This window comes from Pelodiscus sinensis, chromosome 19 (genome assembly GCF_052426305.1).
Source record: "Pelodiscus sinensis isolate ZL-2025 chromosome 19, ASM5242630v1, whole genome shotgun sequence".
Classification (NCBI taxonomy): Eukaryota; Metazoa; Chordata; order Testudines; family Trionychidae; genus Pelodiscus; species Pelodiscus sinensis.
Window position 1 is genome coordinate 24,013,256 of NC_143070.1, and position 26,320 is coordinate 24,039,575.

A 26,320-nucleotide genomic window follows, 5' to 3' on the forward strand; every position below is an offset into this window, starting at 1 on the left:
GGAGGGGGTCCATTCTCCCTAGCCCAGAGGAGACAAGAACAGCCAAATAGAACATCAAAGCAGCCAGACTGGGCCATGCCAGTTGCCCAACTAGCCCAGGATCCTGTCTCACAACAGCAGCCAATTTCATTTTCCGGAGGGAATCCTCAGGACAGACAGTTATTAAGTGATCCCTCCATTCCCAGCTTCAGATATACATCAGCTAGGGACACTTGCCCTGTCCATTCTGGTGAAATGCCATTGATTGACCTTTCCTGCATTAAATTATCCAGTTCTTTTTTGGACCTTCTTGTAGATTTCACCTTCACAACATCCTCTGGCAAGGAGTTCCATTGGGTGCAAAAATGCTTCTTTTTTAACTTGGTTACTTACCAGTTTCATTCTGTCACCCTGGTTCTTTACTAGAAGAAAAAATAATTTCTTATTTGCTTTCTGCACTCCTGTCATCATCACATAAACCCCTGTCCCGTCACCCCTTGCTTGTCCTTGTCCCAAGCTGAGAAGAAGAAGTTCCATGAACTCCTGGGAGCTGCTTTCCAAAGAAGAGGCATTTCTAGCGGAGAAGATGGCCAAGCCCAATCCCCCTACACAAAGCCCCAGGAAATACCAGTGGAGATTGGGAAAGCTCCCTCTCGAGCAGCGCTACGGAATGGATCCGACTGGCCATCGGGCTGACTAACGCCATCCACAGACGAGTCCCCGTGAGACTTCTCAGCCCAAGTGCAGAGACTGTGGAATCTCCCACTCCCAGCCCAGTGGCAGAGGGGCAGCGCCCTGAGGAGGCAGGTCCTGAGGTGGAGGAGACCTTTGAAGGGAACAGAGACAAGGGAGACGTGAGGTGAGAGGAAGGGGAACAAGTCGTCTCTTCTCCAGCGAGACGTGGTGGGAAACTGCCGGTTCCGGTGCAAGCCGAGCTCCAAGGGCTGGTTCCTGCCCTGGTGGCTCCTTGCAGGGCCTGGCTTGAGACGCACCAAGAAGTGCCGTGTGTGGCCAGGAGAGAGGGTGTTTACAATCCAGACAATCAATGTTTGCTGCACTTCTCCCTCCCCTCAGTGATACTAAAGCTCAAGGCCAACTCCCCAGGCCAAGCAGCTGGGGGAGATGTGCATGTCAGAGCCTCTGCCCACTGAGCTGTAGCCTTCTATGCCCAGGGAGCCAGACACCACCAGGGCTGGAGGGAAATGGGGATTGGCTGCACTTTGGGAGGCAAAGGTGTTGTCTGGGACCATAGAGTAGAACAGTTTCACCAGGCTCCCTGAGGAAGGCACCATGGCTTAGCTGGTTAAAGCACCTGTCTAGTAAACAGGAGATCTTGGGATCAAGTCCCAGTGGTGCCTTGTGGTGGACTTTGTTTACTTTTTCTTATGTCTTTCTGGCCTCTGACACTCCAGCACTGGGGCACTTGAGCCCTTCAGCCAGATTCAGACCAGATCGGTCAGAGTCTCTTGTGCTCATCGAGGGGGATTCTGGACTTGCTGCTTTGGGAGCCAGGGTCACATTGCAGAGCTCCCCCAGGGATGTCCCACGGTGCCAGCAGCCCAGCACCAGCTGCTCTCCCTGCCCTCAGCAATGTGGCTGCATTTTATCCTTCCCCTTCAGTGACAACCGGCCATTCCCCGCCAGCCCCAACCCCTGTAGCACCCATTCCTTTCCCCAGGAGCAGCGTGAGCACCAGTGCAGTGCCCTGCTGAGGCTGCGGCTGTGGGAGACTAGCCCTTGGCTTTGGAAGGGAGACATGATGTCAAGGTGTTAAGTTTCGCCCATGTCTAGTGTGGGGTGACCCACACTTGGGGGGCAGCTGGAGGTGCCTCCTGAGAGCTGATTTTCAGCCCTTCCTGTGTTTCTGGTTCCTTCCAACAGCTGGACTCTATCTAAAAGTTGAGGAATGTGTATTGGGAAGAGGGAATTTCTGCCTTTTCAGTGTCACTAGTGTGGCCTAGTGGATAAAGCATTGGTCTCCTAATCTTGGAATTGTGGGTTCGAGTCTCATCTGAGGTGATAGTTCATGACATTTCCCTTTGGCTTCCTTTTTGCCATAGTATCTGTTAGATGTTTGAACTCTGGAGAAGTGTCCCCTGGAACTGCCATTCCAGGGTTATGAGTTTAATTCTTGAAGGAGCCATTTAGACACGTCTGAGGCAAATCTGTCAGGGATGGCTCTTGGCCCTGCCATGAGCATGGGGAGTGGACTAGATGACCTCTCAAAGTTCTCTCCAGCTCTATGAAATGGTTTATCTCCTAATAAAGAGCATCTGTGGACACTCTCTTGTGCATGAAAGCTCTAATGGCTGTTTTAGGCACAAGAAATCCCTCTTGCCTGTGCACACTGCCTTCTTGTGCAAGAAGCCCTCTTTTCCAATGGTTTACTGTAAATTTTCTTGCACAAGAATGCACATGCAGGGTAAACACTCCACTAGTTTTTGCACAAGAATGGCCATTCTTGTGCAAAAGGCCTGCAGCATAGACATAGCTGTGCAATGTGAAAAAGCCTCACAATAACAAGCTCAACCCAGCAGGTCCCACTGAGACTTGAACTCAGATTGGAGGATTCAAAGTCCTGAGTGCTGCCCCTTACACCATGGGACCTACCCAGTGACCTGTGCATGGGCATTGGGGACACTCAGTTTTCTGGCTGGCCTCTGCACTCCTGGCTTTCCTCCTGCTGCTTCATCCCTCTGGCTATGACTACACGGCACATTTCTTTTGGAATAAGCTGTCCTTGAATAGTGATTCCAAAATAGTTTATTTCGAACTAGCACATCTACACTGCCGGGAAACCTCAGAATAGTCTGAGGCAGGCTCCCCAGTGTAGACGACCTGTCTCAGAAGAGTAAGTTAGTATGTCCACAAGAAGGGGCTAGTTCAAACTAGCAGCAGTGGCGCATCTACACAGGCCTTATTTTGAAATAGCTAATTTGGAATAGGCGTTAGTCTTTGTAGAATGAGGTTTGCAGAAGTCGGAATAAGCCGTCTGATACTTCAGAAATTATTTCAAAATAACGGAATTGCTGTGTAGACTCTTGCATTGTTATTGTGGAATAACGGCCATTGTTCCGAAAGAACTTTTGTGTGTGGACAGAACCTGCACAGCCCAAGAAACGTGATTGGCAGCTCCTCCCCACCATTGTTTTGTCAATTGCAGTGCAGGGTTCTGAAGACATGGACCCAAGGTAACCACCTTGGTTGTCTTCTGCTAAGGCCAGGCTGGAGGGAAAAGAATTGCTCCTTTGAGCTGGAGTTGAACCAGTAGCCTAACGATCGCTTGCCAAACACACACTACAGTCCTCCGCTCTGCCAGCTGAGCTATCAAAGGGTGCCTGAGTATTTCTTCTTTGTCCAGGTTGTCCTTTTTGCAAGTCTCAGGGCAAGAGCTCCCCCAAGTATATGGCGTTGCTGATGAGGGGCAGAGGTGCACAGGGACTGTCACAGGTACTTCACACGCAGACAGACCCCCTGAGTGAAACCTGAGCTAGATCCATCCATGTCACAGCAAAAGGAAGAAAGTTGGGTTCTTCTCATGTGTCTTCTTTGTTCCAGAGTCTCTAGGGGTGCGGAAGGGTCAGGTCTACAAAAAAACAAACCAATTGAATGAACCTTGGTCTAGAAACACCCCTGAGGGTTTCCTTCTATCTTTGGCCTGGAAAGGTCATCTGTAACAATATGGTTTCTCTGTAACCCTATTGGAAGGCCTGTCGCTATTCAGTAGGTCTAAACTAAAGCTTTCTTCTGCAGCCAGACTCAAGAGCAGCAGCAATTAGCTGTAAAGCCTGGAGTCACATACTCATATTCCAGCTAAATGACACTGAAATAGTGTCAGACTAGGCTGTGAGAAGGGGATCCTGTCCTAATGGCACCCACTGGTACCAGGTAAGAAACAGACCTCAAGATGGGTAGAGAAAACTTAGTTAAACACTGTTTTGTCTGGCAAGAAACTGCTTATCAATAGTTGTGGTTGTGCAGTGGGCATTCTATGATTCTTGTCCTCACTTTCCCATTGTTTGTCTGTGTGGTCGCTGTCTGGTTTGGATCTGTTTCTGTCTTCTGTAAAATTAATTTTGCTAGATGTAAATCAACTAAGGTGGTGGAGTATGATTGGTTAGGTAAATCACAATAGTATCTTATGACTGGTTAGCAAAATTATACTAAAATAATTGGTTAAGATATTGCTAAGCAGGACTCAATTTTCACTATATAAACTGGGGTCCAAGAAGGAGACCAGCAAGAAGAACTCGCCTGTGAAAGAGCCTTCAACTAGAGCTTCCAAGACACCTCTGCACAAGCCTGAGTAGGGCAACAAAGGACCCAAGCCCTGAGACCCCCAGCTCAGAGTAGAACATGCCTGTCCCATCAGAGAGGACACCTCAAGAGCCTGTGTTTCTATAGGGCTTTGAACTAAGGAGCTGCTGTATGTTAAACAAACACAGTGATGGCTACACCACGGAGGCTTTTCTTTCCTCTATTTAAACTTGGGAAAATATTCTGTTACCAACTCTTTAGCCAACTCAGATTGCTGCGGGGGAAGGAATTCTCTCTTGTTAATTCTGTGCCCTCAGGAAGGGACCAAACCCCCCTCCCCCGTCCCAGGGACTCCAATCCAAACCCCGCCCTGGGGGAGCTCTGCAATGTGACCCTGGCTCCCAAGGCAGCAAGTGCAGAATCCCCCTTGGTGAGCGCAAGAGGCTCCGACCAGCCTGGTCTGAATCCATCTGAATCCAGCTGAAAGGCTGGACGGCCCTGCTGCTGGAGTGTCACAGCCCCTGTCAACCAGCCCTGTGTTTGCCCCGTCTCTTTCAAGGAAGGGCAGGGCAGGGCCAACACACCCACCAGGAGTCTCAGGCACGTCTCTCGCACCCAGCTGACCATGGAGCAGGTCTCCGTGGCCTGTGTGTGGTAGCCAGGGGCTCTCTCCTGTGTAGTGTAGACGCTGGTATAGTTTTGTCGACAAAAGTCCACTTTTGTCGACAAAACTAGGTAGTCTAGACACACCCTGTGTGTCTGCAGTGACCTGGTCCCAGGCAAGGCACCACTGAGAGGTCTCAGCCCCAGCGCCTCCCATCTCAGCCTAACCTGTTTAACTGTCTCCCACATGCTCCTGAAAGCCAGCACACATTCCACCCACCAGTGCACCAGAGAACAGGCCCTGTAACTGCCTTGTGAGCATTAAGGGGAACGGCAATAAGACAAGACACCATGTTTGTGTCTGGCTTTGAACCAGGGACCTTCTGCATGTTAGGCAAATGTGCCAACCACTACACCACACCACAGAAAGATGCTTAATGCCTTCTTCTGCTGCTGCACTTAAACTTGGGCAAATATTCGGTTGCTAACAGAGATTGCTGCAGGGCAAAGGAATTCTCTGTTGTCAATTTTGTGCCCTCAGGAAGGGACCAAACTGAAGGAGGCCGGGCTCCCACCTGGGACTCCAACCTAGACCCTGAGACCAAGGGGTTTACAAGCCAGAGAATCAAAGTTTGCTGCATTTGTCCCACCCAAAACCCTACAAAGGCAACTCTACAATGCCAGCTGGGGGAGATGTGTATGCTAGAGCTTCTGCCCACTGAACTATAACCTTCTGTGCCCAGGGAGCCAGACACCACCAGGGTGGGAAGGCAGAAGGGAAATGGGGAATGGCCGAACTTTGCGAGACAATGGTGTTGTCTGGGGCCGTACAGTAGAACAGTTTACAGGTGGCTCTGAATAGGGCACCATAGCTTAGCTGCCTAAAGCACTTGCCTACTAAACAGGAGATCCTGGGTTAAATTACTGGGAGTGCCTTGTTGCAGCCTTTGCTCACATTTACTTATGCCCTTCTGGGGCACAGAAGAGGCCTCCCCTGGCCACCCATGGAACTGCTGGTTCAGGAAAAGGCTGATTGGAGAGGTGTGTGGAGAAGAAGGAAACCACAAGCATGGAGAGGTTTCTCCCCCACAGGTGAGAAGCATCTGATGCCCACATACCCGCTCGATGGCTGGACGGAAATGGGGAACGGCTGCTCTTTGGGAGGCAAAAGTGTTGTCTGGAAACATTAAGAACCGTTTTAAAAAGACTTTGCAGGAGGGCACCATGGCTTAGCTGGGTAAAGCACCTGAATCATAAACAGGAGATCCTGGGTTCAATTCCCAGTGGTGCCTTGTTGTAACTTTTGCTCACATTTACTTATGCCCTTCTGGGGCACAGAAGAGGCCTCCCCTGGCCACCCATGACACTGCTGAGGGCCTTTTGAAGAGTTTTTTTTGTTTCTCACTTTTGTGGCCCCTGATTTTTCGGTGGGTCAGTGGCTCCAACCAAAAAAGGTTCCCCACCCCTGCCACACATAAAGCAACACCGAAACTTTTTGTGCTGGCCGTAATGTTTTCCTTTATTTCAAATGAAATTTGATCAACTAACATGAGACAGTTCGAATGCTTAATGTATGTAATAATTTAAATTAAACTGTTCTCCCCAGCTGTAATTATGTCATTAGTGATGAGTGTCCACTAGCAATGGATAGTCCATGGAAAGGTTTGGGGAGGGCAGGGGCTCAGCAAAGGGGTGGGGTCTTGCGGAAGGGACGGGATAGATCCTGGCTTGCCCTGACATTTCAAAGGTGACCTTGAGGGCATGTGGCATCCTGAGCAGCCTCTGATGTTCCCTGTGTGAGCCCCAGAACCAGCCCTGAGTGACGGGGGGAGGGGGAGCAGCTCACACATGCAAAGGGGCTGGTCAGGGGCAGGACATGAGCCCTGGGAGGCAGCAGTGACATCACAAGGGCCTTGTGCAGCACCTCAGCTCATTGGTTGGGAGGCAGTGACCTCACAGAGGGTCCATGGCAACAGCCAGGTGGGACACGCTGCAGGGCTGGGGCATCTCAGAGACCCCCATGGCCTGGCTGCCTGGAATCTCCTTTGTGAGGTTTCCCCCTGAGGGCAGAAGGGATTGAGGGTCCCAGCTGGGAGTGTCTCTGTGGAGATTTCCCCTTTCCCCAGGCTGCAGTGGGAGGGGCTGGCACTGAACTGAAGAGAGAGCTGGGAGAAGCAAGAGGAAGGGCTGCAAACATCCAAGGAGGAAGGGATTTGAACCCATGCATGCAGAGAACAGTAGATTAGTAGTCCATCGCCTTAACCACTCGGCCACCTCATCTGAGCTGCTAGGATTTGTCACCAATTACCCAAAGCCAGCACTGCCAGGAACCTTTGTGCCACTTGCTGGCTGGCCGGGACACCCAGGGCGGGAAGGTTTTGGCTTTTCACAATGTTCCCTGGGCTGTTGTACAAAGCTCAGTGCTCGTAACAAACCCAAACACCCCCTGGCTACATCTACCCCGCAGGCTTCTTACACAAGAACTGTTTTGTGCAAGAGTTCTTGCACAAAATGTCTTGTGCAAGAGCACATCCACACTGCCATGTGCTTTTGCGCAAGAATGTCTGTGGCAGTGTGCACACTCTCTTGTACAAGAAAGCTCTGATGGCCATTTTAGCCATAGGGATTTCTTGCACAAAAAAACCCTGTTGCCCATTCATACTATCTTCTTGTGCACGATTTCTTGCACTAGAGGGTTTATTCCTCATGGGGAGAGGAATAACTCTAGCCCAAGAAGCCCTCTTTTCCTACATTTTGCCATAAATTTAGTTGCTCAAGAACACGCGTGCAGTGCAGATGCTCCTCAAGTTTTTACGCAAGAACGGCCATTCTTGAGCAAGAAGCCTGCAGTGTCGACGTAGCCCCTGGGTGCCCAGAGAGGGGCTGTCTAGTCACAGTCTGGCTCGGCGCGCTCTGCAATGGGAAGATGTCCACGGAGCAGGCAGATGGCAGCGGCACACGGCTCTGGTGGGCCCAGCATCCGGAGGAGCGTTTCCGATATGAGTGTTTACTGACAGTGTCTGTCTCTGGTCTGATTTCACAGTGTGGTGAGACACTGGCACCCACAGCAGCATGGATGGGGTGGCTGGAGGGAGTGGCTGGCTGGTAGGTGGGCGGCCGGTAGAAGCAGTAGCTAGTGGCCAAGGGAGTGGGTGAGCCTCATTTGCATATCTAATGAGCTTCTATTGTTGTGGAAGAGGCTCTTGCACCGGAAAGTTTGTTGGACTTCTAATCGTTAGTGCTCAACATGTGTCAGTCATTCAAAGGTTGTGGGTTCAAATCCTGCCAGTGTCACTTTAGCTGCTTCCTCATTTCCAGGGCAGCTTTTTCAGAACAGGCAATCCTTAGGGTGACACTAGGATGGGCTTTAGTCCATACAGTTCCAAGGAAACCCCAGAGAGGTTAGAGATGATGGCTGCTCTGAAAGGCTGCAGGTGCCCACAGACCCTTTTGTCCCTCCATGTCTCCTACCAGTGCTGTGCATCACTCAAGCTATGTCTACACACACTGTTCTTCTGAAAAAGCTAGGTACATTGTGAACCCTAGTTTGAATAGCTTTGTCTGGAAGAAGCTTTTCCAACATTTGGCCTGTTTACACTGGGCGAGATGTGGGAAAAAAACCTTTTTTTGTAACATCCCTTCTTCTTCATAAAATGAGGTTCACAGAGGCACCAAAAACGCATGTCTGCTGTTCCGAAAAAAAATCGGCAGCTGTGTTCTCTGGACTAAAGCATTGTCTCTGTAGTGTAGACAGAGCCCTGATGTAGCATCTTATTTCAACTGTAGGTGCAGCGTAGATAGAGGGGTGACTCAGAGTCCTTAGTGCTGCCTCTTAGAGAATGGGACCTACACAAGGCACCTGTGACTCAGCTGGGCCAAACTGGAGCCCTGGCCCAGGCCCACTGGGACCAGCTTTGCTTGTTTTCCTTCCACCCAAAGCCCCCTTCTTCTCCTGGGTTGCAAGGAGCCTCCCTGGGACGCCCTGAGACAGGCACAGGCCTCTGCCTCCACACAGCCAGCCCCACCCCACAGGATTTGGCAGAACAAGGGGGGGAGGCTCTGCTCACCCTACTGAGTCCCACTGAGACGTTGAGCTTTTGTCCTGCCCCCCTCAGCTTGGCCTCCCTCCTCTGCCCCATTCCTGCCTCACTTCCTCCTTGGGCAAGTCACACAAGGGAAGCAGCAGGAGGACCTGGCCCCATACGCCAGCTTCCGAGGGCAGGGGAGGCTGAGACACAAGTGTCCATCAGGTGCCTGGCCTGACCCATCTGGCTTCCCCAGGCTGGCACCAAGGGGCATTCTCGGCTGATGTCACCCTCCCCGCCCCCCGTCGCATGGGAGTTGGGCTTATCCCAGGCAGGAGGAGCTGCACTTACCCGGGCACCCAGGGGAGCAGCAATAAGAAGGGACCCTGTGTTTGTGCCTGGTTTTGAACCAGGAACCTTTTGCATGTCAGGCAAATGTGATAACCACTATACCACAAAAAAAACAACTGTTCTTCAGAGAATGGTGCCCGCTGGGCCATTTATGTGCGCCCGTGGAGCAATCTGGGCTGGCCCCACCCCTGGGCGTGTGCCAGGCCCAGGAACATGGGCGGCCCTGCCCCGGGGTTGTGGCACACGCCGGTGCCAGCCCCGAGAGCGTGGCACATGCTTGGCCCTGCATCCAGGCATGTGGCCCATGAGCGGTCCCCCCCCCCCCGGACGTGTGGTATGTGAGCGGCCCCGCCCCCAGGCACCCGGCAGCCCCAAAACGTTGGGGACCACTGGACTAGGGAGACTTTTCCCTACCCACACATTGCAAGAAGTCCAGTCATCTGTAAGTCAAGACTGTGTGGCCTAATGGATAAGGCGTCTGACTTCGGATCAGAAGATTGAGGGTTCGAGTCCCTTCACAGTTGCATTTACCTTCCTTTGTCTGTGCTCATGGATCCTGATGTTGCTACCCTGGAAATGTGCTGGGTGACCATGTGGTTTTCCTATAACCCCATTGGAAGGCCTGTAGCTGTTCAGTAGATCTAAACTATGGGGGGGGGGGGGGTTACTGGCTGGTGAAAGCAGGGCTGCTGGTGCCAGGAAAAAAGGGCAGGGAGGGGGAGAGAATCAGCTGGGGGGGGGGGGCTGATCAGGGTGTGCACAGATCCTGAGTAAAAAGGTAAAAGCAGTGTTGGAAAGAAGGAAACCACAAGAAAGAAACACCTGATGATGCCCACATACCCTCACTCTACATGGCTGCAGAGGTTGCTCTCTAGGTGCTGACACCCTGCAGGGAATCAAAAGGGCACTTAGTGCTGGCTCTCCTATCCCAGCAATTGCAGTCATGTGTAAAAACCATCACTGCTGGACCAGGCTGGACCAGTGTGCTGGCATCCCTCATGTCTGGAGCATCCACCAGGGAAAAACTGAAACAGCGTCAGGAGATGAGGGGTCAGGGTCCCCCCAGGGCAGAAGCTATAGGGAATGGGGTCCCTCTACTTCTCCACAGCAGGAAATACTGGACCAGGGGTTCCTCTATCCCTCCCCAGGAGGAGCTATGGGGCCTGGGGACCCTCCACCCCCCAGCAGGTGCCAATGGGCACCATGGGGGCTCACACACAAACAGGTGCACATGCCCTCAATATTGGTGCCCAGGACAAAACTCGCTCCGCTTCTGGAACGGGAATAGCGACTAGCAGTGAGGCCCCTCCCCTGGCAGCACCGTGTCAGACGGTTTCTTCTCGGCCTGGTGCCTCCTGAATGCTGGGAGCAGCTGCCTGGCCCGAGGGGCTGCAGTTCCCTGGAGAGAGGGGCTGGGGCCGGTGGCTGCAGCAAAACCCTTCTGCTGGGTGTGTGGTTGAGCTGCACAAAGGAAGATACAAGATCCCTGGGGGGGGGGGTCTTTGATGGATGAACGTGCCTGAGGAAAGACGCTGAAAGCGCAACAGACACACAAAAGGGGACGAGGGACAGTTTGAGTCACACACACGGCAGGGGGCGCAGCTCAGCCAGGGACCTTATCCACTCACAGAGCTTCACAGCTTCTCCACCACCCAAGCGCCACCAGGCAAACCAAGTAACTAACCCCCCACTGCTCTGGAGTCTCTGCCTCTCATGGGCCTTCTCATCCTCAGGCTCCGCTTTGTCTCCAGACAGACCCTGCTCTGCTACAGTCACCTCCCTCTGGCTGTCACTCCTGGGCCTTCTAGGGCAAAATTTGCTGTTTCATTCTGATGCGTGGGCTTTTAGCACTCAGATCTGCACCTAACACCAGCATTGTCTTGTCAGCTTCTGTAGAGAATCCTTGCCAATTGTCTCAGAGAATAGAAGAAAGTAAATTCGTTGTCACTGAGAGTAAACTGTCACCCCAAGTGGGACTTGAACCCACAATCCCTTGCTTAGGAGGCCAATGCCTTGTCTATTAGGCCACTAGGGTACACAGGAAAGACTCCCAGAGACAGAAATTCACCTTCTAAATGTCCCTTCTTCAACTTTTAGCTCCTGATTAAGCCCCTTTGAAGAAGCCAGATACACAGGAAGGGCTGATCACACCCCTCTGAAAATCAGTTTTCCATGGGTATCTGTAGCTGGCTCCAAGTCATGGGCCTTGATGTCCTGAATCCCTCCCGAAACCAGGGAAGTGTCTCCTACCGCTGCAGCCTCCTGAGGCTCTATGGCCGTGTCTGTACAGCAGGGACAGCAACACTCACAGCCCCACAGGAGGGCCCCTGCCCTAGCAATGTGGCCCCTGAGCAGCCTCTGATGTTCCTTGCTTGAGCCCCAGAACCAGCCCTGAGTGATGGGGGCAGAGAGAGCAGCTAACACATGCCAAGGGGCTGGCCAGGGGCAGGACATGAGCCCTGGGAGGCAGCAGTGACATCACAAGGGCCTTGTGCAGCACCTCAGCTCATTGGTTGGGAGGCAGTGACCTCGCAGAGGGACCATGGCAACAGCCAGGTGGGACAGGCTGCAGGGCTGTGGCATCTCAGAGACCCCCCTGGCCTGGCTGCCTGGAATCTCCTTTGTGAGGTTTCCCCTTGAGGGCAGAAGGGATTGAGGGTCCCATCTGGGAGTGTCTCTGTGGAGATTTCCCCTTTCCCCAGGCTGCAGTGGGAGGGGCTGGGGCAGGCAGGGGTACAGGAGGGGCTGGCACTGAACTGAAGAGAGGTCTGAGAGAAGCAAAATGGCTGGGGTGTGATTATGTCATTAGTGGCAAGTTTCCATTAGTAACCAAGGTTTAGGGAGGGCAGGCCACCTCATCTGAGCTGTTGGGATTTGTTACCAATTACCCAAAGCCAGCACTGCCAGGAACCTTTGTGCCACTCGCTGGCTGGCAGGGGACACCCAGGGCTGGAAGGTTTTGGCTTTTCACAATGTTCCCTGGGCTGTTGTACAAAGCTCAGTACTGGTAACAAACCCAAACACCCCTTGGCTACATCTACCCTGCAGGCTTCCTACACAAGAACTGTTTTGTGCAAGAGTTCTTGTGCAAAATGTCTTGTGCAAGAGCACGTGCACACTGCCATGTGCTTTTGGGCAAGAATGTCTGTGGCAGTGTGCACACTCTCTTCTGCAAGAAAGCTCTGATGGCCATTTTAGCCATAAGGGTTTCTTGCAGAAATAAACCCTGTTGCCCATTCATACTATCTTCTTGTGCAAGAGCTCTTGCACAAGAGGGTTTATTCCTCATGGGGAGAGGACTAACTCTTGCCCAAGAAGCCCTCTTTTCCTACGTTTTGCCGTAAATTTAGTTGCTCAAGAACACGCGCGCAGTGTAGATGCTCCTCAAGTTTTTGCGCAAGAACGGCCATTCTTGAGCAAGAAGCCTGCAGTGTCGACGTAGCCCCTGGGTGCCCAGAGACGGGCTGTCTAGTCACAGTCTGGCTCGGCGCGCTCTGCAATGGGAAGACGTCCATGGAGCAGGCAGATGGCAGCAGCACATGGCTCTTGTGGATCCAGCATCCAGAGGAGCGTTTCCAATATGAGTGTTTACTGACAGTGTCCATCTCTGGTCTGATTTCACAGTGTGCTTCCCTCACATAACCCTGCCGCAATTCCTTGACCTTGGCTCTGACTTGGTCTAGGATGTGGGGGCAGGAGGGAGGTCTTTGTAAGACCATTGGCCATTCGGCATAAATGTCCACATTCCTCCACATGGACTGCAGGGCCTGCAGAGACTCCTCCTTGGACCACAGCTCCAAGAGGGTCTTTATCTGTGGCCCAGACCATGACAGTGCCTGGCATTTTCTGCCCATTGCTTGATTTGATTTCCAGCCAATTGAAGGTGGGAAGGGAACAGGCAACCTCCTGGGGGAGATCTTATTTAACCCTGAATAACAGGCACAAGTGGGTCCCACAGCCAAGGGCTCCCTCTCACCTCTTTTCGTGGGGAGCAGCTCAAACACCCTGTACTGTGTATTCTCAGATTGCCCCTGTCCCACCTGGCTGTTGTCTTGGACCCTCTGTGAGGTCACTGCCTCCTAACCAATGAGCTGAGGTGCTGCACAAGGCACTTATGATGTCACTGCTGCCTTGCAGGGCTCATGTCCTGCTCCTGGCCAACCCTTTGGCCTGTTTGAGCTGCTCCCCCTGTATCACCCCCACTCACTCAGGGTATGTCTGCACTGCAGAAGTAAACAGGGTCTCAACCACTGCTTCCAATACAGCCAGCTGAAATGGGAGAGAAACCTAGGTGTGGGGACACTCCTTCAGTTGTGTAGCCCTGCAAGATACTCAACTGTTGATATGGAAATACAGCTCATGCTGGGCTGGGAAAGGAATCCGGGCTGTGGCTATGTAAATCCAGTTCTGCCAGTGCTATAGGCCTGATGGAGGATCGGTTGTGAGAATGGAATGTGGAGTATTGTAACTAATTTGTCTGTTGTGGGGTCACAAACCATTTTATCTCTAACTGTAGGAATTGTAAAATATGACACCAGTGCTTGCAGGAGAGACACTGTCATTGAAAAAAGTCTGGGATGGACGAGCCTTCCCCTTCCAGACTCAAGTGGAGTGGACTCTGGGTGTGGGGGGAAGGAGCGTGAACCAGCAGCCCACATGTCCTCCAGCCATGAGCTATGAGACGGGTTCATTCTGTCTCTCCCTCCCCCACTACCCATGCTAAGGATAGACCTAGAACAGACTCCTTAAGGAATCTCTTTGTTATTTCAGAATATTATTTCAGTGGGGGCTGGAATCTTTTGTCCAGCCTAGGTGGGGGGCCAAGAGCTGAAATCACCAAGGAAACTGACAAAGAGCTGAAATCACTGGGTTTGGCGCAGAGCCAGACCTATCCCCATCATAGAAGCAGCAGCTGGCAGGAGCAAGCAGCCAGCAGGGCAGCCAGTAGGGGTAACAGCAGGTAGCTGGTGGATGGCCTGTAGGAACAGTGGCAGGTGGCCAGCAGGGTGGCTAGTGGGAGTGGCCAGCAAGTGGCCAGTAGGAGCAGTGGTGAGTGGCCAGTAGAGTGAGTGAGAGGCCTCCCATGCCCTGCCCCCCCAAGAGTGGGAGGTGAGCTCTGAAAATCACTTCTAAGTTTTTATCTGCCCTGAGCAAGGGCAGCAACTGTGAGTGGGGCATGGAGAAAGTTTGGGCATGTGAGTGGGACACGTACATTGCTGGACTTACATTACTGGCAAAGGACACTGCTCAATCCACTTGAGCGGGGACTTACTTGGGGGTTGGTTCTGAACCCTGCTTGTGGTATTTTCCCAGGCTAATGCCACGTTATTTCTCGCTCTCTTTCATTAAAAGTTTCTTTTCTACATTCAGACTCTGTGATGGCAAGTGGGGAAGCATCAACTCCCTGAGGTGCCTGGGAGGGTGTGTGGATTTCCCTGGCTACTCAGTGGGAGCTCAAGCCAGTTTTGTGTGAGATGGACAAAAAGGAACCCCTGGATATTGAACCCAACCCTGGCTACTGCCTGCACTACCTGGCAGAAGGGTTACACTAGCCAGGGGAGTAATCAAAACACAGTCCTTGCTGTCAGCAGGATTTGAACCTGCAGCAGAAAACCCTATGGCATTTGTAGTATAACACCTTAACCACTCAGCCATCACAGCTGTAAAAAAATGCAGCATTCCTAAGGCCAGGGGAAGTGGTAAATAATCCCAGTGCCCAGGCCTGATGTCACCTGCCCCACAGAATTCACACAGCAAACCTGGCTCCCCAAGCACAGGGGGAATTTGGGGGCTCTTATCTTTTAGGCCACACAGCCTTGGCCTATTTAGGGATGGACATTTTGAAGTGTGTAAGAAGGGAGCAGTCTAGCTAGTCCCCCCCCCCCGCTTTGTTCTTCCAAAGCCGGTTGGGTGGGGTGGGGCTGGCTGTGGGGAGGCAGAGTCCTGTGCCTGTCTCAGGGCATCTCAGGGAGGCTCCTTGCTGCCCAGGAGAAGAAGGGGGCTCTGGGTGGAAGGAAAACAAGCAAAGCTGGTCCCAGTGGGCATGAGCTGAGGCTCCAGTTCAGCCTAATTGAGTCACTGCAGGCTCATGTGGGTCCCATGGTGTAAGGGGCAGCACTCAGACTCTGAATCCTGTGAGCTGAGTTCAAATCTCAGTGAGACTTGCTGGGGCTGGGTTGGTTGCTGCAAAACCTTCCAACTTTATGAGTTTTGGGCTCCTTATCTACAGGCTCCCCAGAGAGAGAGTATTGTGTCCGATGCCCCCTGGAGCTCAGTCTGATGTTATGGTCTGCCTGGCTGAGATAGGCTGGGCCCTAAAACTTAACCTGCCTGGAGCTTGCTGCTTACCCTTGTGGTCTCTTGTGTGGTCCCCAGGAGCTGCCAGGCTCTGACTCTTGCCCCCCTGGTGCTAACAGGTGCCCCCCTCTAAACAATCTTTTAAATTGGTCTTTCTGGTCCCTCTCAGGGTGTTTTTCTCCTCAGCAGCAGCGCACAAGAGAGAAGCTGTTGCCAGTGGCCCTGCAAGACAAGATGAGCTTTGCCTGCCCCCCTCAGCCTGACTTGTTACTTGGTCCCATTCCTGCTTCTCTTCCCAGTGGCCAAAAGGGGCTGCGGCTGCTGCTGACAGGGAAGAAGCTGGGAGGCAAGGTGCTGGCAGCAAGAGATTCTGGCTGCCTCTTTGCCCTGGGTCTGCCGGCCACCAGCCACCTTGACCAAACCTCAAACCAGCTGGACTAGTGAGCCCACGTCACAGTGAGTCGCTAGTGACCCTTTCAGAGAAGAGCCATTGGAAGCTTCAGAGACATCCCTGCAGCTGCCGGAGGTGCCTTTCTGAAAGGGCCATTTGTAAACTCAGCTCCTGAAGGCCAGCTAGCTCAGTTGGTTAGAGCGTGGTGCTAATAACACCAAGGTCATGGGTTCAAGCCCCATGCTGGCCACACAGTTGTTTGCTGTGGTGACTACTTCTGTCCCTGCCAACCACACACTTTAGCTGCCAGCTATGGACAGAGAAGCAGAAACAGGCAAAAGGCTGAGAGCTTTGCAGGACTCAGGCCAGAGAACTGGTAGTAGGAGGCTCCAGCCTGCACAGCCCCAGTGGCTAAAAGGGCCTTGGCCTGGCCTGCTTTCTCCAAGAGTAGGCAAAACTCTTCTCTTCCCTCCATTGTCCCCAGTGGGGTGACCTGATGCCCAAATTCCTGCTGCTGCAGTGACTGCTCCGAGGCTCTGTATGTCCAGGAAACTGGGACCATGTGCCCAGCCCACAGCGCTGCTGCCAACCACCTGGTCACCTGCTTCAGTGGCCCAGCAGCCCCTCCCCCAAACCTGCTCCTGCTCAAGGCCCCCCTGAACCCACCCAGGCTCCTGCTCCTCTGACTCTGCACTAGCCAGCCCACATCTCAGTGAGTCGCCCGTCGCCCCATCAGAGACGAGCTCGTGGCAGCGGCAGAGACGTCCCTGCAGCTGCCTGTGGGGTCTTTCCCAAAGGGCCCCTCATGGGCTGCTGGCTCAGCTGTTTAGAGCTTGATGCTGATAACGCCCAGGTCGTGGGTGCAAGCCCCATGCTGGCCACAGGGGTGTCTGGTTTGGTGACCTGCCTTTGTGTAGCTGCCTGCTATGGACAGGGAAGGAGAAAGAAGCCCTGGGAGGTGAAGCAGCGGGAGTGAAGCAAGGAGCAGAGTGTCAGCTGCCAGCCGAGAGTCACAGGTGCCCTCTGCCTCCTGGGACCACCCCTCCCTGAGCTGCCAGCCCCCTGTCTCTCACCGTGCGCCCCGTGGGGAGTCCACTCGCTCTCCCATTGCCTGGCGGTGACAGAAGCGATGGAGATGGGTCCCAGGGAGCAGAGTTGCCCCCCTGGGAAAGTGCCGGCTACACAGGGGGAGAGGTAGCGGCTCCCTCCACATGGTCTCCAGCCGGCTCCCTGGGGCTGGGGCCTTGGCTGATTCCTTGCTGGCCTAACGAGAGAGCTCATTGCCCCATCTAAATGAACTCCTCACAAAGCCGATTGGCTGGCTGAGAATGCCACTCAAGGGCACAATCACTCAGTTCCCTGGCATGCCCTGAGTGATGGAGCTGACTGACGGGAGGACGGGAGGTGTCAGTGGAGCAGGTCAGAAGCCCAGCCCCGTCTCCTGTCACTGGAGAGATGGCCCTGTGCAGGGATATGAGAGTATCCCAGGGATGTTCCTCACAGCCCAGGAGAAGAAGGGGGCTCTGGGTGGAAAGAAACCAAGTAAAGCAGGTCCTAGTGGGCATGAACTGGGCACCAGTTTGGCCCAGTTGATTGAGGGGTGGTTGGTTTCATGGGCAGTGCTCAGGACTCGGAAACCTGCAAAATGAGGCCTCTTTCCTGCCTCCCTTTCCGGGCTGACCCAGTGGCCGAAAGGGGCTGCGGCTGCTGCTGGCAGGGAAGAAGCTGGGAGGCAAGGTGCTGGCAGCAAGAGATTCCGGCTGCCTCTTTGCCCTGGGTCTGCCGGCCGCCAGCCACCTCGACCAACCCTCAAACCAGCTGCACTAGCCAGCACACGTCACAGCGAGTCGCTAGTGGCCCTGTCAGAGAAGAGCCATTGGCAGCTGCAGAGATGTCTCTGCAGCTGCCTGAGGCGCCTTTCTTGAAAGGGCCACTGGTGAACTGTGGAACCGCACTTTCGTAGGCCGGCTAGCTCAGTTGGTTAGAGCGTGGTGCTAATAACGCCAAGGTCATGGGTTCAAGCCCCATGCTGGCCAGAGTGGTGTTTGGTTTGGTGACTTCCCTTCCTTTAGCTGCCTGCTATGGACAGGAAAGCAAAACGAAGCAAAAGGCTGAGAGCTTTGCAGGAAGCAGGGCAGAGATCTGGTAGGGGGAGGCTCCAGCCTGCACAGCCCCAGTGGCTAAAAGGACCTTGGCCTGGCTTCCTGTCCCCAAAAGCAGGGGACCTGATGCCCAAATTCCTGCTGCTGCAGTGGCTACCTCAAGGCACCAGGTGGGGGGCAGGCTCTGGAGCTCAAGCCACACGGGGAGACTCAATGTGACTGGGAGGCCTGGAGTGTGTGAGCCCTGCACAGAGGCTGCTGCTGGGGGCCTGCTTCAGTGGCCCAGCAGCTCATGTTCCCCTGAACCAGCTTCTCCCCCTGGAGCCACCCCCCAGCGCTGCTGAGGCCCCTGACATGAGGCAGTGGGACCATCAGAGGAAGGTGCCAGCCTTAGCCCTTCCTCCCAGCCTCCACCCCCCTCCCAGGGTCTTTCCTTAGCCCCTCCCTGGTTCTACATTCCCCACATAAAAACCAGAGAGTTTGTTCTTTCAACAGGGAAAAGTCCTGATTGTGTTACCAGCGGGAGGGGGAGACACAGAGGGCAAAAAATGAGGAGTAAAGTTATTTGGAACCAAGGGGCTGGGTTTAAACTACTGCAGAAGAAAGGACTCTGCCCCTGGAGCTGCCCTGTCCTCTCCAGAGCCCTTAGGCTGGCACTGGGGAGGCCTGAGTCCAGACAGTGCCCAGCCAAGGGGGAGGGAAGGGCTGGGGGATGTTCTGAAAGGCTGCTGGCACCATTAGACCCTTTTTTTAGCAGTGAGGGAGAGGTGGGAAAGGGGCCTGAGTTAACCTCTTGGGTCACAGCTGCTGTAACATGTGGCAAGAAAGTTAACTAAGGCCATGAAAGTTGACTATGGAGTTGTTTGGTAAAAGTTGCCAGGGGCTTCCCTGCCTGGGAATTGAACCCAGGCCACAGTAGTGAAAGTGCTGGATCCTAACCACTAGACGATCAGGGACACATAAAGCCTCTCTCCTTGCTCACCTACACTAGCCTTTCACAGGCCATTTAATGTCCACTTCAGGATGCGGGGAGGGTCCATTCTCCCTTGCCCAGAGGGGACAAGAACAGCCAAATAGAACATCAAAGCAGCCAGACTGGGCCATGCCAGTTTGCCAGACCAAATAACTAGCCCCCCCACTCTGGAGTCTCTGCCTCTCATGGGCCTTCTCATCCTCAGGCTCCTCTTTGTCTCCAGAAAGACCCTGCTCTGCTGCAGCCACCTCCCTCCGGCTGTCACTTCTAGAGCAAAATGCATCCCCTTCATTCTGACTTTGTACACCTGGGGTTTTAGCACTCAGAGCTGCACCTGACACCAGCATTGGCTAGTGAGGGGTCTGAACAGCTTCTGCAGAGAGGGAGAGAGAGAGACAGCCACTGTGGAGCATCCTTGCCAACTGTCTCAGAAAGCAGAGGAATGTAAATTCTTTGTCAGGTGGGACAGTGCCAGAGACAGAAATTCACCTTCTAACTGTCCCTTCTTCAACTTTAGCTCCTGATTAAGCCCCTTTGAAGAAGCCAGATACACAGGAAGGGCTGATCACACCCCTCTGAAAATCAGCTTTAAATGGGTGTCTGTAGCTGGCTCCAAGTCATGGGACTTGACATCTCGTCTCCCTCCCGAAACCAGGGAAGTGTCTCCCACCGCTGCAGCCTCCTGAGGCTCTATGGCCGTGTCTGTACAGCAGGGACGGCAACACTCACAGCCCCACAGGAGGGCCCCTGGCCTAGCAATGTGGCCCCCTGAGCAGCCTCTGATGTTCCCTGCGTGAGCCCCAGAACCAGCCCTGAGTGACAGGGGCAGAGGGGGAGCAGCTCACACATGCCAAGGGGCTGGCCAGGGGCAGGACATGAGCCTGCCAGGCAGCAGTGACATCACAAGAAACTTTTGCAGAACCTCAGCTCATTGGCTGGGAGGCAGTGACCTCATAGAGGGACCATGGCAACAGCCAGGTGGGACATCTCAGAGACCCCCCATGGCCTGGCTGCCTGGAATCTCCTTTGTGAGGTTTCCCCTTGAGGGCAGAAGGGATTGAGGGTCTGAGCTGGGAGTGTCTCTGTGGAGATTTCCCCTGTGGGGCAGGCAGGGTTGCAGGAGAGGCTGGCACTGAACCTCTGAGAGAGGCAAGAGGACAGGCTGCGAACACCCGATGAGGATGGGATTTGAACCCATGCATGCAGAGCACAATGGATTAGCAGTCCATCGCCTTAACCACTCGGCCACCTCATCTGAGCTGTTACAATTTGCTTCAAATCACCTGAAGTCAGCACTTCAGGGAACCTTTCTGCCACTTGCTGACTGGCCAAGGACACCCAGGGCGGGAAGGTTTTGGCTTTTCACAATGTTCCCTGGGCTGTTGTACAAAGCTCAGTGCTGGTAACAAACCCAAACACCCCTGGCTACATCTACCCTGTTTTGTGCAAAAGGTCTTGCCCAACAGTGTGTCCACACTGCCATGTGCTGTTGCACAAGAGAAGTGCTTTTCTGTAAAAGCAGCCATGGCAGTGTGGACGCTTTCCTGCGCAGGAAAGCTCTGACGGGCATTTTAGATATACGGCTTTCTTGAGCAAGAAACCCCTGTTGCCCGTCCACACTGCCTCCTTGTGGACGAGTTCTTGCACAAGAGGGCTTATTACTCGTGGGGAGAGCAATAACTTCTGTGCAAGAAGCCCTGTTGTCTGATGCTGCACTATAAATTTACTTGCGCAAAAATGTGCCTTCAGTGTAGACGCTCTGCAAGATTTTACACAAGAGCAGTTGCTCTTGCACAAAAAGCCTGCAGTGTAGACGTAGCCCTGCAGTGTAAACACAGCCTGAGAGACACGAGGAAATGAAGTGGCCAGAGCCTCCCCTCAGCAGGCTGGCCCTCAACAGGACGGGCACGTCTACACAGCACCCTCACCTCGAAGTGAGCTGTGCAGTGTGAGCGGCTGCCCGGGACCCCAGGGGAAGGTCTGTGGGGAGTTTCCAAGGCAACAACAGCTACAAAGTTTCATAATCTACACTCACGTGACTGTGATTTATTCCTCCACTGGCAAGTGTCTCTGAAGGGATGAGAAATGCAGGGCCCAGGTGCACGGAGCCGGGTCACATTCTCCTGCCTGAGTCTCAGTCCTGGCTGAAGCCTGGCTACAGAGAGAAGAGGCCAGTGCAAACAGCCCCATGGCAGCGAGGGAGTCAGTAGGTAAGTGGGTGGGTGGTGCAGGGAGCTGGGGGCAGAGTTCAGCTCTAACTCACTAGGGGTGCATCCCATAGTTCAAAATAATCAATGTGCTACAGGCAGTCCCCGGGTTACGTACAAGATAGGGACTGTAGGTTTGTTCTTAAGTTGAATCTGTATGTAAGTCGGAACTGGCGTCCAGATTCAGCTGCTGCTGAAACTGATCAGTTTCAACAGTGGCTGAATCTGGACGCCAGTTCTGACTTACATACAGATTCAACTTAAGAACCCCAGGCATCCCCAAGTCAGCTGCTGCTGAAACTGATCAGCGGCTGATTGCAGGAATCCCGGGGCAGGGGCTTCCTGTAGTCAGCCACTGGTCATTTTCAGCAGCTGCTGACTTGGGGACACCTGGGGCAGAGCAGCTGGGGTGCTGCTGGGTTGGTCCAGTGGCGCCCAGAGCGGCGCTACGGGACCAACCGGCAGCACCCCAGCTGCTGTACCACAGGCGTCCGGAGCAAAGCCGCGGAGCACGGGGGCAGCGGGACAGCCCAGATGCGCCGTGGCTATCCTGCTGCCCTCGGGCTCCGCGGCTTTGCTCTGCTCTGCTCCCTGTCCCCCTGGTCTGCAGACCAGGGGGAGGGGGAGCAGAGCAGAGCAAAGTGGCAGAACACGCGGCCAGCTGACAGCCCAGACGCATCTGGGCTGTCAGCTGGCCGCGTGCTCCGCGGCTTTGCTCTGCTCTGCTCCCCGTCCCCCTGGTCTGCAGACTGGGGGGAGGGGGAGCAGAGCAGAGCAGAGCAGAGCAAAGCCGCGGAACACGCGGCCAGCTGACAGCCCAGACGCATCTGGGCTGTCAGCTGGCCGCGTGCTCCGTGGCTTTGCTCTGCTCTGCTCTGTTCCCCCTCCCCCTGGTCTGCAGACCAGGGGGAGGGGGAGCAGAGTGGAGCACGCGGCAAGCTGACAGCCCAGACGCGTCTGGGCTGTCAGCTGGCCGCGTGTTCCGCCGCTTTGCTTCCTTTCCCTGGTCTGCTGGAGACCAGGGAGAGGAAGGGCCCCATTCGTAACTGCGGATCCGACATAAGTCGGATCCGCGTAACTCGGGGACTGCCTGTATTTTGAAATAGCTTATTTTGTAATTTGGGGCTGGCTACACAGCACTTCGAAATAAATCCACATGCAGGGACGTCGGAATAGCGAGCCTGTTATAGCTTGAAATAAGGGGCTTGCTCTTAAGACGCGTCAGTGTGATATGAGCACCATGTCCTAAACCTCCGAGCTAGCCGACCCACAGGTGTGAGTCTCACAAGTAGCACTCGCAGGGATGTTGTGGGCTCTCGAACAAGGTGGGTGAGGCAGCAAAGCCTTTTACAGGCAGAGGAATTAGCTCAAGTGGTAGAGCGCTTGCTTAGTATGCGAGAGGCGGTGTGATTGATGCCCACATTCTCCAATTACAGCTCTGTCCTTTAATTTCAGTGGCCCCCTCCCTCTTCTTACCTTCTCTCCCAAAAGAGACAGACCTCCCAGTGGCAAAGCAGAGAGTGGAGAAATCCAACTCACCAGCCCATCAGGCTCTGGGGTGCAATGGAAAGCATGTTGGACTTCTAAGCTGTAGTGGTTAATGTGAGTCCAGCAAGACATTCAAAAGCTGTGGGTTCAAGTCCCACCAGAGTCACTTTAGCGGCTTCCTAATTTCCAGGATGCAGCTTTTACAGACCAGTCAATCCTTAGGCTGACACTGGGGTGGGCTGGCATCCAGGCAATTCCCAGTAAGGGTGGAGGGAAGGGCTGGTCCTTGGGGTTAGGGCTGGGGGTTGTTCTGAAAGGACCATTTTGTCCCTCCCTGTCTCCTACTAGTGCTGAGCAACACTCAGGCTGTGACATGGCTGCCAAACATCCTGGACAGTTAATAATGAGCCAGACGGGTTTGTTGGCAGCTCAGTGTGCGGAGCCTTAGATGAAACATTTAAAGGTCCCTGGTTCAATCCCAGGCTTTGGCATGTCTCTCGGTGCAGCAGGGCCCTCTCTGCTCCCCTTATCATGCTCGTGCCCTGTGACATCCCCTCATCCACATCCCCTCATCCATCCTGGCAGCAGCCCCCCTTTGCTTCTAAACCTCCCTCAGAGTGGCTGCATCTGCTTCCTTGGCTAAAGTCCCTCCCCCTGTGCATGTGGCTGGCAGGGATTGCTAGAGGGATCCATTTACATGTAGCTTCACTGAAACCCCCCTCATTGGCCTGCGCCCAGGTCAGTCCATGTGTGTTAAAGGGCCTCAGGGAGCACAGAGCAGAGGGATCCCCTCGACACAAACACACAGTCCCAGCCCCAAGCCTCTCCCAGATCCTGTGCCCTGACTTCTCTACCCTCCCACATCCTCACCCCTGCCCTGAGCCCTCACACACTCCCCAAATCCCTGCCTTGAGCCTCCCACACTCCACATTTTAATTTCTTACAGGTACTGTCCTATCACAACCCCTCCCCCCACTTCCTGCCTTGAGCCTTCCCCTCCCTCCTGTCCAGCCCAAGGGGTGGTGCCCAATAGAACAGGCCCTGTGAGAAATGTGTCACTTTCACCCCTGGGAGCAGCTCAGCCAGGCAAAGGGGTGCCTGGGGCAGGACATTAGCCCTGGAGGGCAGGGGTGGGTGTGGCAGTGACATCACAAGGGCCTTTTGCAGCCCCTCAGCTTATTGGCTAATGGAGGTTGGGAGGTGATGACCTCACAGAGAGTCCATGACAGCGGCCAGGTGGGACAGGCTACAGGGCAGGGGTCATCTCAGAGACCCCCCCATGGCTTTGCTGCATGGAGTCTCCTTGAGATCTGCCCTTGAGGCCTTTTCGGAGCCTTCTCCTTTCCCAGGACTAACTGACCTAGAAGGCCGACGTCTCTGTGGAGAAGGGAAGAGCTTCCAAGAAGACCATTGTACATGAAGCAGCGGAATTAGCTCAAGTGGTAGAGCGCTCGCTTCGCATGTGAGAGGTAGTGGGATCGATGCCCACATTTTCCAATGATGGGAGAAATTTCCAATTTTTCTTTTTACCAGCAGAGCCATCCAGGGGGCTAAGTGGCTCCAGAACCCCCTCTCCCCCCTGGCCCCGGTCCCCACTTCCTACTTGCTCTCCCCAAAAGCCAGCCACACTGAGGCAGAGAGCTGCTAGACACCAACCCTCGTGGGACAGACAGTGGCAGAAGCACTGGAGGTAGGTTGCAAGCGGGGCAGAATTAGCTGCATTGGAAAAGTGCTGCCTTTGCACATGAGAGGTAGCAGGATTCACTCCCATCTTCTCCCACCGGCTCGCTGGTGCTGAGGGGCCGGCCCCTTTCCTGCTGCCCCAACTCTTATTCCCACAATGCGCTTGTGCAGGGGCCGCTGGTCTTTCTGCCAAGGTGCGTGGCTGGGAGCCAGGACTCAGAACCCTTCCTAAAATTATACAAATCCCTGCCCCCCACGAGTCTCTGTTCCACTCACACTGTCTGGCTGCTGCCCACATGGAGCTCAGGGGCCAGGTGGGTGACTTGCCTTGCAGCTGTGACAGCATCAGACCCCTGCCACCCACCTGCTCAGTGTGGAGACCAAGCCCAAGGGTGGCACCTGGGATGTGAGTTACACAAAAGCCTCTTGTCGCTTGTTCCTTGTCCAGTTCCCAACATTGGCTGCAGATGCCAATTTCTGTGGGGGTGTAGCTCAGTGGTAGAGTGTTTGACTGCAGATCTAGTGGTCCTTGGTTCAAATCCAAGTTCCCTCTTGGAAAATTTCCTTCTAGTGGAAATATTTTCCTTTCCAGTTCCATCACACTCTGGCTTTACAGTGCTTGAGGTTCTTGACATTAATAAGAACCCTTAATGCAGAGCTACTCAACTTTGGAAGCCCTGGTGGCCACAATGAATGGCATTTAACCAGGATGGACAGGGCAGGTGTCCCTAGTTAGTGTATTCCAGGAGTTGGGAATGGGTGACGGGAGGGATCACTTAAGTGTCTGTCCTGAGGATTCCCTCGGGACAATGAAATTGGCTGCTGTTGTGAGACAGGATCCTGAGCTAGTTGGCAACTGGCATGGCCCAGTCTGGCTGCTTTGATGTTCTGTTTGGTTTCTGTTCTTGTCCCCTTTGGGCAAAAGAGAATGGACCCTCATCCTGTGAAAGGCTAGTGTAGGTGAGCAAAGAAGCATGTGTCAGGTGTCTCTGGTGGTCTAGTGGCTAGGATACAAAACTCTTGCTGGTCTGGTCTTATTCCCACTCAGGGAAACTCAAGGAAACCAGCCAGATGTTTCACATGGCCACTGTCTAGTCATTTTTCTCACCTCATTGTGTCCTGTTACAGCAGCTGTGACCCAAGAGGTGACTTCAGGCTCCTTCCCACCTCTCCCTCACTGCTAAGATAACACTTGCCATTTTCACATGGGGCAGAGCTGGGTGACTCAAACTGCCCCTTCCCTCTCCTGCATGGGCAGCACTACAGGAAGAGGAGCTGCCACTCTGCTCCATGCTTCCTTTTCACTGTTTCACCTCTCAGGAATTTTTTCTCCTTCCTTGTTCATAGTAGGTAGGTCCACAAAGGCAAGGCACCAAACCAAACAGCCTTGGCACCAGCATGGTGCTTGAACCCACAACCTTGGCATTACTAGTATCAAGCATTAAACACCCAAGCCAGCAGCCCCACAAGAGGTCTGTTGGAAAAGACACTACAGACAGCTACAGGGACGTCTCTGCAGCTGCCAAGGGCTTTTCTCTGATGGGGCTACTAGTGACTCACTGTGATGTGGGCTGGCTAGTCCAGCTGGTCTGAGGCTTGGTCAAGCTCATCTTGCCCTACAGGGCCACTGGCAACAGCTGCTCTCTTGTGTGCTGCTGTGGGGAAAAGCTTCTCTGACAGCTGCTGAACTAGCTTGGTGGAGACAGTGTTAAACTGAAGATTTAAAAGTGTCTGGTTCTTTTCCTGGCTCTGGCAGGAGACCTTTGTTTCTGTGGCTGAGCTGTTGGCTGGGTCATCTGTGGAGAACCTGTCTGTCCCCCCTAGAAGGGCCTTGCCTGCTCTGCTTCATCCAAGGGAGGGGAAAAGAACTCTCCTTAGAAGTAGAGTCAAACCAGCCACCTAGGGGCAGCTGCTCCAGTCCTCTGCTCTATAAGCTGAGCTATGGAGGGGCCTTTTGGGGATGC

The 26,320-nt window shown here is 53.9% G+C and overlaps 1 protein-coding gene and 6 non-coding genes across 7 annotated transcripts in view; 5 read left to right on the plus strand and 2 right to left on the minus strand.

Moving 5' to 3' along the window:
* LOC142821620 (zinc finger protein RFP-like) overlaps nucleotides 1-26,320 on the minus strand; it is a 244,336-nt gene that overhangs the window by 83,325 nt on the left and 134,691 nt on the right. The gene's annotated exons all lie outside the window — the stretch shown is intronic.
* On the plus strand, nucleotides 1,264-1,337 carry TRNAT-AGU (transfer RNA threonine (anticodon AGU)). The gene has a single exon. It is a non-coding gene; the product is annotated as a tRNA-Thr (tRNA).
* Nucleotides 9,667-9,739, plus strand: TRNAR-UCG (transfer RNA arginine (anticodon UCG)). The gene has a single exon. It is a non-coding gene; the product is annotated as a tRNA-Arg (tRNA).
* Nucleotides 16,080-16,153, plus strand: TRNAI-AAU (transfer RNA isoleucine (anticodon AAU)). Its single transcript has one exon. It is a non-coding gene; the product is annotated as a tRNA-Ile (tRNA).
* Nucleotides 17,866-17,939, plus strand: TRNAI-AAU (transfer RNA isoleucine (anticodon AAU)). The gene has a single exon. It is a non-coding gene; the product is annotated as a tRNA-Ile (tRNA).
* On the minus strand, nucleotides 20,152-20,233 carry TRNAS-GCU (transfer RNA serine (anticodon GCU)). Its single transcript has one exon. It is a non-coding gene; the product is annotated as a tRNA-Ser (tRNA).
* Nucleotides 24,838-24,909, plus strand: TRNAC-GCA (transfer RNA cysteine (anticodon GCA)). Its single transcript has one exon. It is a non-coding gene; the product is annotated as a tRNA-Cys (tRNA).